The sequence below is a fragment of the Arvicanthis niloticus genome, chromosome 2 (genome assembly GCF_011762505.2).
Source record: "Arvicanthis niloticus isolate mArvNil1 chromosome 2, mArvNil1.pat.X, whole genome shotgun sequence".
NCBI classification, from domain to species: domain Eukaryota; kingdom Metazoa; phylum Chordata; class Mammalia; order Rodentia; family Muridae; genus Arvicanthis; species Arvicanthis niloticus.
Genome location: NC_047659.1, coordinates 78,993,566 through 79,003,979, shown reverse-complemented (window position 1 = coordinate 79,003,979; position 10,414 = coordinate 78,993,566). Strand labels below are relative to the sequence as shown.

The 10,414-nt window shown below is 40.0% G+C and overlaps 1 long non-coding RNA gene across 1 annotated transcript; it reads left to right on the top strand.

The window, feature by feature from the left end:
* Nucleotides 1-1,882: 1,882 nt before the first annotated feature.
* On the top strand, nucleotides 1,883-9,535 carry LOC143441176 (uncharacterized). The gene is made up of 3 exons (XR_013108404.1): nucleotides 1,883-2,076; nucleotides 8,645-8,820; nucleotides 8,921-9,535. It is a non-coding gene; the product is annotated as an uncharacterized LOC143441176 (long non-coding RNA).
* The last annotated feature ends 879 nt before the right edge of the window (nucleotides 9,536-10,414 follow it).

The window sequence follows — 10,414 nt, the reverse complement described above, 5'->3', positions numbered from 1 at the left end:
ATCGGAAAAAGCTGAGGGATCCGGTGCGTTTGGTCCTAGTGATGACAGCAATAGTGACAGGTGTTATCTACTTTCCTATACCGGTCAAGTGTGTTTGGGTCTGAGCAGTGGTCTGTGAGTGTGCGATATGATGGGTCTGATGCAGCAGAGCCCAGCAGCTCACAACCAACACTTCCTGAGAGTCACAACTGTTAGCACGTTGCCATGGTGATGCTACTTGCATTGTACAAACTTTCAGTTCTTTGGGTAACCTCATTCTAATTGCGATTTATAAAAAGCCGAGAATACCAACACTCATGTAAACAAAGCAGTTTGACCCAATGTGGACAGTTTGACAACGGCTAAGCCGGAACTAGACTCTAAAGTTTCTGATTTCCTGTGCATGATATTTCCCCCCTAGATGTCGTGTTTTAGTCTTAAGACTCAGCAAAAGGAAGAACAATTTCAAGGTGGTGCTGTATTCCTCTAACCTGTTTAAAAAAAAATCTCTCAAAAGTCAAAATAACTATCTCATCTTACCAAATTGGTTGCACACTTGCATCCAATATAAAACCATGATTTATTTATACATTAATTAAACCGTCTTCTACATTCATGAATATCACAGAGAAGAATCGTAAATGTGAAGGAAATTCTTTATTTAAATATGCCTTTCTTGGTGAGCAGGTAGATAAAAATAAAAGAGGAATAAAAAAAATCCCTAATCTTCCACAGTGGCTGTTTCCATGGAGGTGCCACCACCGAGCAGGAAATGGTGCAAAGAATCTCTCAGTGTAGACTTCAGAGGAGCTGGCCGTACACTTGTGGGAGCTGACGTTATTTTTAAAAGTAATAGAGCATTTGGTTACAGTACAGAGTCATAAAAACCCTCTTTCTTTTGAGAGAATTAGACAGGGCTAAACTTTCTTAAAAGATTTATATAAAAAAATACGTTGCATACAAGTAGTAAATATTTTATTTCTACTAAATGTAGCTGAAGATGTGTCTTTAAGAAAAACCCAACAAGCTTCTGTAAGTTTGTTTTCATAGTTCTTGCTGTTCTTGTAAGGAGGTAAATGAGTCATAAACAAAGTAAATGGAACAAGGAAGATTACTTAGCTTATAGAAAAATGTAATGAATAAATTAAACTCTAAATTAGTCCAGACCTAATAACACAATGTCTTCCTCCAAGGCTCAGCTGCTTGGTAACATTTTCTGCTTATTTGAGTTCACAATGTCTTGACGTTGTTTTTCTGGGAATAACCAGATTTACAAAAGGAACAGAGATGGGCCAAGTTTTATGTCTTGGTGGAGATATATACATGTATACAAATCATTAAAATTATGCATTACTATAAACAATTTTAAAACGATAGATACATAAAAATTGGCTGTTTAATGAATGTATTCATTCTCCTTAAGATCATGCGTAGGCTTATATCTCACACTAAAACAGTCATAAATAATGCAGCAACTAAGTCAGCTTGGTATTAAAAGCAGAATTTTGTAATGCCTCTTACACACCCATGTCTCTCAGTCCTATAGTTATAAATGTAAAAGACCCATCCTTTCTCCCACCGTGCCCCAGTCCCTAGCAGCCCCCAGTGCATCTAGTTGTTCTGTGGGACCTTTTTCTTTTCATAAAAATTATTCTGTCACACACTATGCCTGTATCTGTCATTTTATCTGAATTGCATGTGAATTATACCTTGAATAGATTTCCCCACGCTGGAAAAACGAACGTGTTCGTTCCTTCTCTGAATATTTTAGACTTGTGTGAGTTCTCCCATATTTTTGTTTTTGTGCAAGGCCGCTAGCAAGGAGGCCTGGAGCCTTGAATGCTGACAGCCTCCATTAGCGTTAATGCGGGTCTCTTATCTCCCAGGCTCTCCTGCGCTCCCCCCTCGCTCGCTCTTGTCTGATGGTTCACTGACACCGTTGACAAGGCTGACACCACCAATCAGCTTCGGCTCAGCAAGGTCACTGTTCAGACTTGACTCGTGATTGGCTGCTGCGCTTCAGCGTGTTATTACTGTCTGATTTGATCGGAGGCAGGGGGTGGTCTCCAATCAAACACAGAAAAGGTCCTAGAGAAGGTAATTAAATCCTGTCAGAGGCAATTATCGGTTCCAGGGCCATGACTCTGGCCCTGAATGCAGATGATCTGAAACTGTATTCTTGTAGAGATTCAAGAGGGATCCTGGCATGGTTCAGTTAGGCACAAAAGGAGCGGCAGGCTCTCTGCAAACAATCAGCTTTGTATTTGAACCCTTTCTCCTTCTTTCCTCCTTTACCCAAAGATTTCTGTTTTCGTTGATTTAAAAAAAAAGTCTCTTTTCAGACCACTTTCTAATTAAATTAAGAGATACCGATTTACTTTCTCGTACATAAATAACCACACGTCTTACCAAAGAACTGCCTCCAAACACAGACCAGTTCAAACAGGCTTTACCAAAGGCAAAGCAAAACATCCCAGGGAAGAATCGCAGTTGGTAGTTTAGACTACAGAAGGAGAGACTCACATTCCGCGATGGTGGTGCCTCAGACTTACGACCCGAGGAGCATAGCATAAGTGTGTGTGTGTGTGTGTGTGTGTGTGTGTATGTGTGAGAGAGAGAGAGAGAGAGAGAGAGAGAGAGAGAGAGAGAGAGAGAGAGAGAGAGAGAGAGAGAGAGAGAGAGGTGGGAACAGAGGGAGAGGGACAGAGGGACAGAGGGACAGAGGGATAGAGGGACAGAGAGATGAAATTCCATGCTCTGACAATCTCGAAGTTTCTTCAAGGTAGTCTACTGGTGCTAGCCTGCATCGAATGGAGATAATTTAGTTTTACTTTTTAAGTTTATAAGAAGGCTTCTCTCTCACACTAAAATAATCATAAATTGCACAGTAGCTACTGTCAGGTTAATATTAAAATCAGAAATTTGTGATACCCTACACTCTCAGCACTATTTAAAAATCAAAAAGTCATGTAGTCTCTCCGTGTGGCTCCCTACAATTCGCACAGGGAGAGGCTGAAGTAGATTCTAGAATGTAAGGAAACTGCATCATCCCGAATATTGGGGGCGGGGGGGGGGGGGATTCCATTTGTAAAGGGAGGAGGCCTAGATAATCAGAACAGAAAAAAAGGGATAATGTGTTTTCATTTGGGAAGAAAAAGCCAGCTCCGTAGGCACAGATTTGTTCTTACATAAATAGAGGGCTTCCCTTATGCTTCCTGTGTGATTTCTTGTCCGCTGCTATTAAATAGGCTTTATGGTGTGGGGTTTGCCCAGTAATTTAGGACAAGAAGGTAACTGACTCTGGAATCAAAGTGTTTGTAGTCAACAGTACAAAGGCCGTAGGTTGTTTCTGTGCCTTCCTTTACTGACTGTAACAGACCATATAGAAATAGCTTTAACCCGTAAATGCCAGCTTGCCCAACTTGTAGCCTAGATTTCATCCACTGTGTGTTGTGAGCATAGTCGTTATTTTTACAAGAATAAGATGTTCAAAACACCATTAAAACAATTTCCGAGTTGTTGCTGATGAAACAGTTTGAGCACTAGGGTTTCTCCCCAGGGAACAGTTAACTTTCCTGTAATCTTGGCTGCTTTCTTTGTTCCTAAAACACTATATTCCTTAATATGTGTGACTATTTGTTTTGTTGAAACTAAATAGATACTCTAAGCAAAACAGATTTTTTTTTTTTATGAAAGCAGTCCCTGCTACTAGTCCATTAATCAGAATGAGGTATTAGGCTGGGAGAGAAATTTGTGGGAGACAATGTTAATAATACTGAGTAATGTGTGGCCGCTGGTGGGCTGGATTGTAAAAAGCCTCAAGTCCTGAACTGCACGCAGGACTGGGAAAATGATGTTTGATTCATTCTATATTGTGTTTTTTGCAACATCAAAAAGCTCCATCAACCTATCTAATAAAGATAAAATAGATCCATACAAACAAACTGCTCACCAGTATGACATATTTTTAGGTCGATAGGAGGAAGGTTCACTGCTAGTGTTGAAAAATAGTCTTGTGTCTTTAAATGATTTGTTTGTTGTCCTCTTTGAGAGTGACCGTTCCTTCCTTTCTTCCTTCCTTCTTTCTTTCTTTTCTTTGAGCTAGAGTATTTCTTTTTATTTAGCTACTCATTGTATATCACTATGTGACAACGTTACTTTGTGGCAGCTGTTTTAATAAAGAACCCCTCAGAAAGAAAGCTTTGTGGGGAAAAAAATGGGACAACATTTTTTTTTATTTTATTAGATATTTTATTTACACTTCAGATGCCACCCCCTTTCCCCATTCTCCCCCCCTTAGAAAGCCCCTATCCCATGCCCCTTTTTCCTTTTTGCATTTATACATTTTTTTAAATAATGTTAATCATAAGCGTTATAAGTTTGGAATTGTTCAATCGGAGGTGTAACCCACTGACCAACCTATATATAACAACTATCTTTGACTGGTGGAGATACATTAATATCTGCCTCCCTGTCTCCCCACTCTTTCTCTCTTTCATCACCTAGCTTCTCCTCTCCTTCTTCTTCTCCTCTTCTTACTCCTTTTCTTCCTCTCAGTACTCCTCCCACCTTAGCTCCTCCTACACATCACCTTTCCTGTTAAAATGAAACTTTTCTCTCAAAATACAATTAGAGCATAATTATGCCGATTTGTACCAGTGAGGTACAGGATAGTCCTCATACCCCGTCCATCCTTTGGTTGACTAAGGGACAACATTTACAAATAGAGCAAAGGAAATAAATGAAAATGTTTCTTCTGATAGTTAAATCAGTGCTTTAAGTTTTAAAAACAATGAGACTAAGATGTGTAACCATTTTACTAAAGGATCCAGCACCCTCTGGGCAGCAACATCTTTTAGATGTATCTTTAAAGCTGTCTTGCTGAATTGGAAGTCCCTGGAGGACAGGACTGGCACCCTGTTCAATCTGGTACGTTCAGAAATTCAGTAAACAGAAGTCAGTATTGATTTCACACCCTCCTGGACCCTTATCTGAGTCTTTGTGTGGTGGCCCCTCTTCCCTGAAGTAAAGCCTTCCAGACCATGAGTAACTATATAGCAACATTTTTTTTTTTTAATGGTGTGGGGAGCTCAACCTTGACCTGATTACTGTTTGCCCATATCAAGTGTCTAATCTGTACCTTAAAAAATAGGAGAATTTCCATGTTCCCATTTAATTCTATGCTGGCTCAAACCTCAACCACCAGGATTACTTCAATGAAAACAATACCCAAGGTCATTATAATTATGAGAGCAAGCTAAGTGCATCATGTGTCTTTAAATGATTTGTAAACAGAACTCTCTGGGGATATTATGCTACATTCCATAGTAAAATATATTTTAAAATTTATGCAAAATGTAGAAAATAATTCACCTTTATCTTCTTATGTTGCATTGCTTTGGTCAGAGTTATTAGAATGAGAAGAGAGAATTTGCCTTTTAATTGGCCTTTTCCGGATTTCTGGTGAGATTCCCAATACTACCAAACTCAGAAGTACACAGCACGGAGAAAGTCCACTGGGGTCCATTTTCAGGATGGTGCATATGGGAACAATAATTTATGAACGGTAATAAGAGTTGGGTATGCAATTCCCTGCCCAACATCAGGATAAGTGTACCCCACTGATTACAGAATGCACAGAAAATACTTGACTAAATAAGATAAAAGCCATCTATCTGCACTTCTTGTTTGTAAGTTGACATTTTTCAAAAGCAATTGAAAAAAAAAAAAGAGAACATGAAAATCTCAACGAAGAGATATGTTTTAAGAACTATATATATATATATTTTAAGAAGTATGAATGTGGGGGTTGGCAGTGGAAAATCATCCAAGCTTTTCCACACAGGGGATGGGAAAATTAGCTTGCACTGCTGTGTGACGCTGCTGTGAATTTGTCTCCTTTGCTAGCTGTGGATTTCCCCTCGAGGGATCTGAAAATGTATCACGTTTTATTAATTTATTGGCTCTGCACCGAGGTGTATTGTAAGCCAACTTTAAGTACTTAATTTTGGTATTTATTCACTGCTCATAAAAAGAGGCAGCTTTCCTGACAACCTGAGGATATCTATAATCAGCCAGGGATAGGAAATCTAAACACATTTAAATATGCGATTTGTACTTATTTTTAAATTCATTGGTGGGTGGGTGGGTGGTGGTGATGGCAGTATGTATATGTGTCCATGTGTGTGTGCGCGCATGAGAGGCCAGAGGTTGATATGTGATATCACTCTCTGTCTTATTATTATCTTTTCCTTTTTAGACAAAGTCTCTCACAACACAGAGTACAGCATTTTGACTATAGTGGCTGACCAGCCAGCCCCTGGGACCCTCCTGTCCCTGTCTCTCCAGATGTGGGGTTATACATTTGAGTATCTGTACCCAGCTCAGCTTTTTGTCTGAATTCTGGGGATCAGATTTAGTTCACCACACTTGCTCAGCAAGCCCTTTACTGAGTGAGCTCACTTGCCAGCTCCTGATTTATTTATTTGTCTGAGTCAGAGTCTAATGTATCCCAGCTTGGTTCTGAACTCACTACATGACTGAGGATGGCCATAAACTTGACGATGCTAGACTGACTTCCCCTTCAAGTGCTGGGATCAGCAGCATGCACCTATGCCCAGCTTCATCAATATTAATGACTGGTGATTTCGTTTCTGGTTTGTTAGGGCCGTATTCTTTCAGCAGTGGTAGTGTTGTAGATTTGAGGATGTGACTGAGGAAGTTATTTCTTCTCCCTGTTTCTAGAAACTAACAATTGCATTCCCTCTTCGTACACAAAAATGTGTGAATATGGTTGCTAGGAGAGAAATGGTAATGTCACAATGAATTTGAAATTGACTGGCCAAGTCAAAAAATGGTAGGGATATGTGGAGAGGGAGTGTTTGACACCACAAAAATCTTAAGGCCAAGAAATACAAATGAAGAATAGATAGAAGAAAAGAATTTCAACCTGGCAAATGGAAAGAGAGAGAGGGTGTTAGTTTGGCAGGTATATGGCTCAGGTCTGGCTCTGCCCTGATGAGCTACCAGGAGTATAAGATGTGGTCATTTCTACACAGACTCTGTTTCATTTCCTTTCCCAACTCTAAGGTTGTCAGATAAAATGAAGGGCCCACAGTAAGATCTGAGTGCCAGCCAAATAATGAATAATATTTCTATAAAATGATGTATCAAGTATCACACTGGGTATATATTATTTCAGGATTGCATGCAATTCAAATTTTACCAGTATTCTGTGTTTTCTTTGGCAAATCAGACAGAACTGTGTGTTCGGTGTGTGACCTTTGGTGATCGCTAGGATGCAGTGCTGGAGAGTTCATGTTTTCCAAATATGAGGTGATGGTGTTGGGCTGAAACCTCCCTTTGCTCACATTTCTGCTGGGAAGTCTGAGGTTCATTCTCTTGCCCTTCACACCTGTCATTTTACAAACCTCTGAAAAAAAATATTTTTTCATACATTGATACCTGAATGTCCCTTTCATCCATTGCTCTAACTGACCCCTCCTTTTACATCCTTCTCTGAGTTCTTTGTACAGTGCTCCCAGAGCTCCATAATCCATCGGTCATAAACTTCTCCTTGTAGGCAATACTTCGATTTGTCACTACTGTCATTGTTATCATTATCATTAGCAAGTATGTGTGCAGGATGTGTGTAGGTGTATGTCACAGCACATGTGTGGAGCTCAGAGGACTGCTTTATGGAGTCTGTTTTCTCTTTCCATCCTTACATGGATTCCAGGGATGGAATCCAGGTTGCCAGACTGGCGCAGCAAGAGCCCGTTCCAGCTGAACCATCTCATTGGCCCAAGAAAGTCTCTTTATCTAAAGCAATTTTCTCCTTTCTCTTCAGATGTGCTGGTTTCCCTTGAAGACATTGTCTCTGCCATGGCTGTCTTGAGTGGAGGCTAGTCTTTTCGAGTGCCACAGCTATCTCAGAGCCCAGAATATGAAACAGGACTTGAGATTATTTAAGCTGCAAAATTTGGAAAAATATTTTGAGACATGACTTAGACTTCATGCTTTTTATGTATGGAATCTGTTACTATCATTAAGAATTTCAGCACCCCAAGTAGAAATGTTACTGATGTTCTTTCCTTGGTTGATTTGTTTCTCATCTTTAAAAAGTTTGTCTTCATCTGAAAACCAAGAAGACATAACTGTTACTAACTGTCAGCACGTGGAAAAGAAGATTGGAGGGATATAAAAGATATATAAATGGGATAAAGGGCTGGGTCTCAGGCCTGCGACCTACAAAGATAAAACCTTGCTTGATTGGCAGCTGAAGTTAAAACAAACAAGTGGGAAACTTGCCTTCGAAAATCGACAATCAAGTTAAGATGATTTAATCAAATTTTCTATTCAAAATAATTTCTTTTCCCAAACCCATCAGGAGCCCTGTTCTCCCAAATGCGTACTCGAGAGAAGAAAACTGGCCTAGAGAAACAGGATCTCAGATGGTTATAACTGAAGAGTGTCTATTGTTCCATGGCCTCCACAGGTCTGGTGTGTATGTAATCCAAACAGATTCCCAGGAGGCGCAGCATGAGAGGGGTGGGGAGTGAACCTATGTCTTATCAGCTTGGTGGGCCACTGGCAGTGGCACAGCTGAGAGCCATCAGACTCTGGAATCAGTTGCAACTATCTGCATCTTGCATCTCTCTTGCAGATCCACAAGTTGCAAGACAGCTGGGACAGCAAATTCTTGACTCGCTTATTATCATGTTCCCTTTCCATGGACAGCCCAGACTCTGGGCTCCATTATAACACACTACTCTGTTAAGCATGGATGTGCCTTTTCCATCTCTGGTAGTCCAGTCATCCAGGCAACTCAATCAATACACTGTAAGTGACATCTGAGATGGAAACCCATTTCCTTATCCCAGGACTAGATTATCTCAAACAAGCTTTGTAATATTAAAACTCTTCTGTGTTTCCTGTGCAGGAACCTCAAGGAGTCCTTTCATCTGTGCTTCAGGAGATGATAGGGGCCATGGCAGACTATGATCCAGTCACTCACATCATATGATTTCAAGTTCTGGGACATGCATGTAGGTGTGAGGAGGTTGTTATGGATATTTACTTTTTTCTACCTATTTTTTTTTCAGATTTTTAAATATAGAAAACCAAAAAACCTTTTAAATGTAATTTTATCAAGAGGAAGGAGAAAATTAATTTTGGAAATGCCCAACCTCTGTCTTAACTGATACAAAAATTTCAAAGGAACAATGTTCAATGCTGTGAGCATCATCTCCCGTCCCACATATGCCGCGTTATAAATACATTCTGGACATACAATGACCGGCTCTTTTTAAAAATATTTCTTAGAACCTTTTCTTAAACCAGAACCCAAATATCCATAAAATATGAGACCAGCCCTTTTCTCCCTTTGTTCTGACATAAGTGGCACTTCATAAGTGACCCATGGTGTCAGGATGGAGAGCAGGAGGAACCCCCAGCTTTCTAAAGATTGCTTGTCACTGTATCCTGAGGAAGCAACCTCATCCCACCTACAGAACGTAGAAGGCTACGGAAAAGAACAGGAAGCCAGCCATGTTTTCAACCTCATTTTTAAGTAATTATATGAAAAAAGTCTGCGTTTATAAACCAATAAATGATAACGTTTTTAAAATGTTTTTTCTCTATGTATATAATCCATCCATGCTCCATATATGTTCTAGATGGCTTTTCTGTTGCTGTGGTAAACAGCGTAACAAAAAGCCACTCTAGGAAGTAAGTGTTTGAGCTTACAGGAAAGTCAAGGCAGGAATTCAAAGCAGGAACCTGGAAACAGGAACCGAAGTATAGACCATGAAGGAGCACTGCCTACTGGTTTGCTTCAGGCTCATGCTCAGCCAGCTGTTCTACACAGCCAGGCCCACCTGCCTAAAAATAGTGCTATAGGCCGAGCCTCCTGTATCAGCTAGCAATCAAGAAAACTGCCCACAATTGAGTATCATGGAGGCAGTCCTTCAGATGAGATTCCTTCCTCCCAGGTGACTGTGAGTTTGAGTCAGATTAACAACTGAAGCTAAGTATGACATTGTTTAAAACATCCAAAAAATTACTTCTGCTTCTTCCATCTAGAAGCTGACAATTTCTCATATATATATGTATATATGTATATATGTGTATATATATACACACATATATACATATATATATAATTTCAAGCAGAAGTACCGTATTTACATTATTCCCACTTTTTTCTTTCCCCCTTCAACTCCTCAAGTGTCCCCTCTCCAACTTGTGACCTCCTCTTTTGTAATTATGACCATTAACACACACAGAGAGACACAGACACACAGACATACATACACACACACGCGCGCGCGCACACACACACACACACACACACACACACACACACACACACACCACACTTTGACCTTGGACTTTCCAGCCTATAGAACTGGAGAAATACATTCCTGTTGTTTAT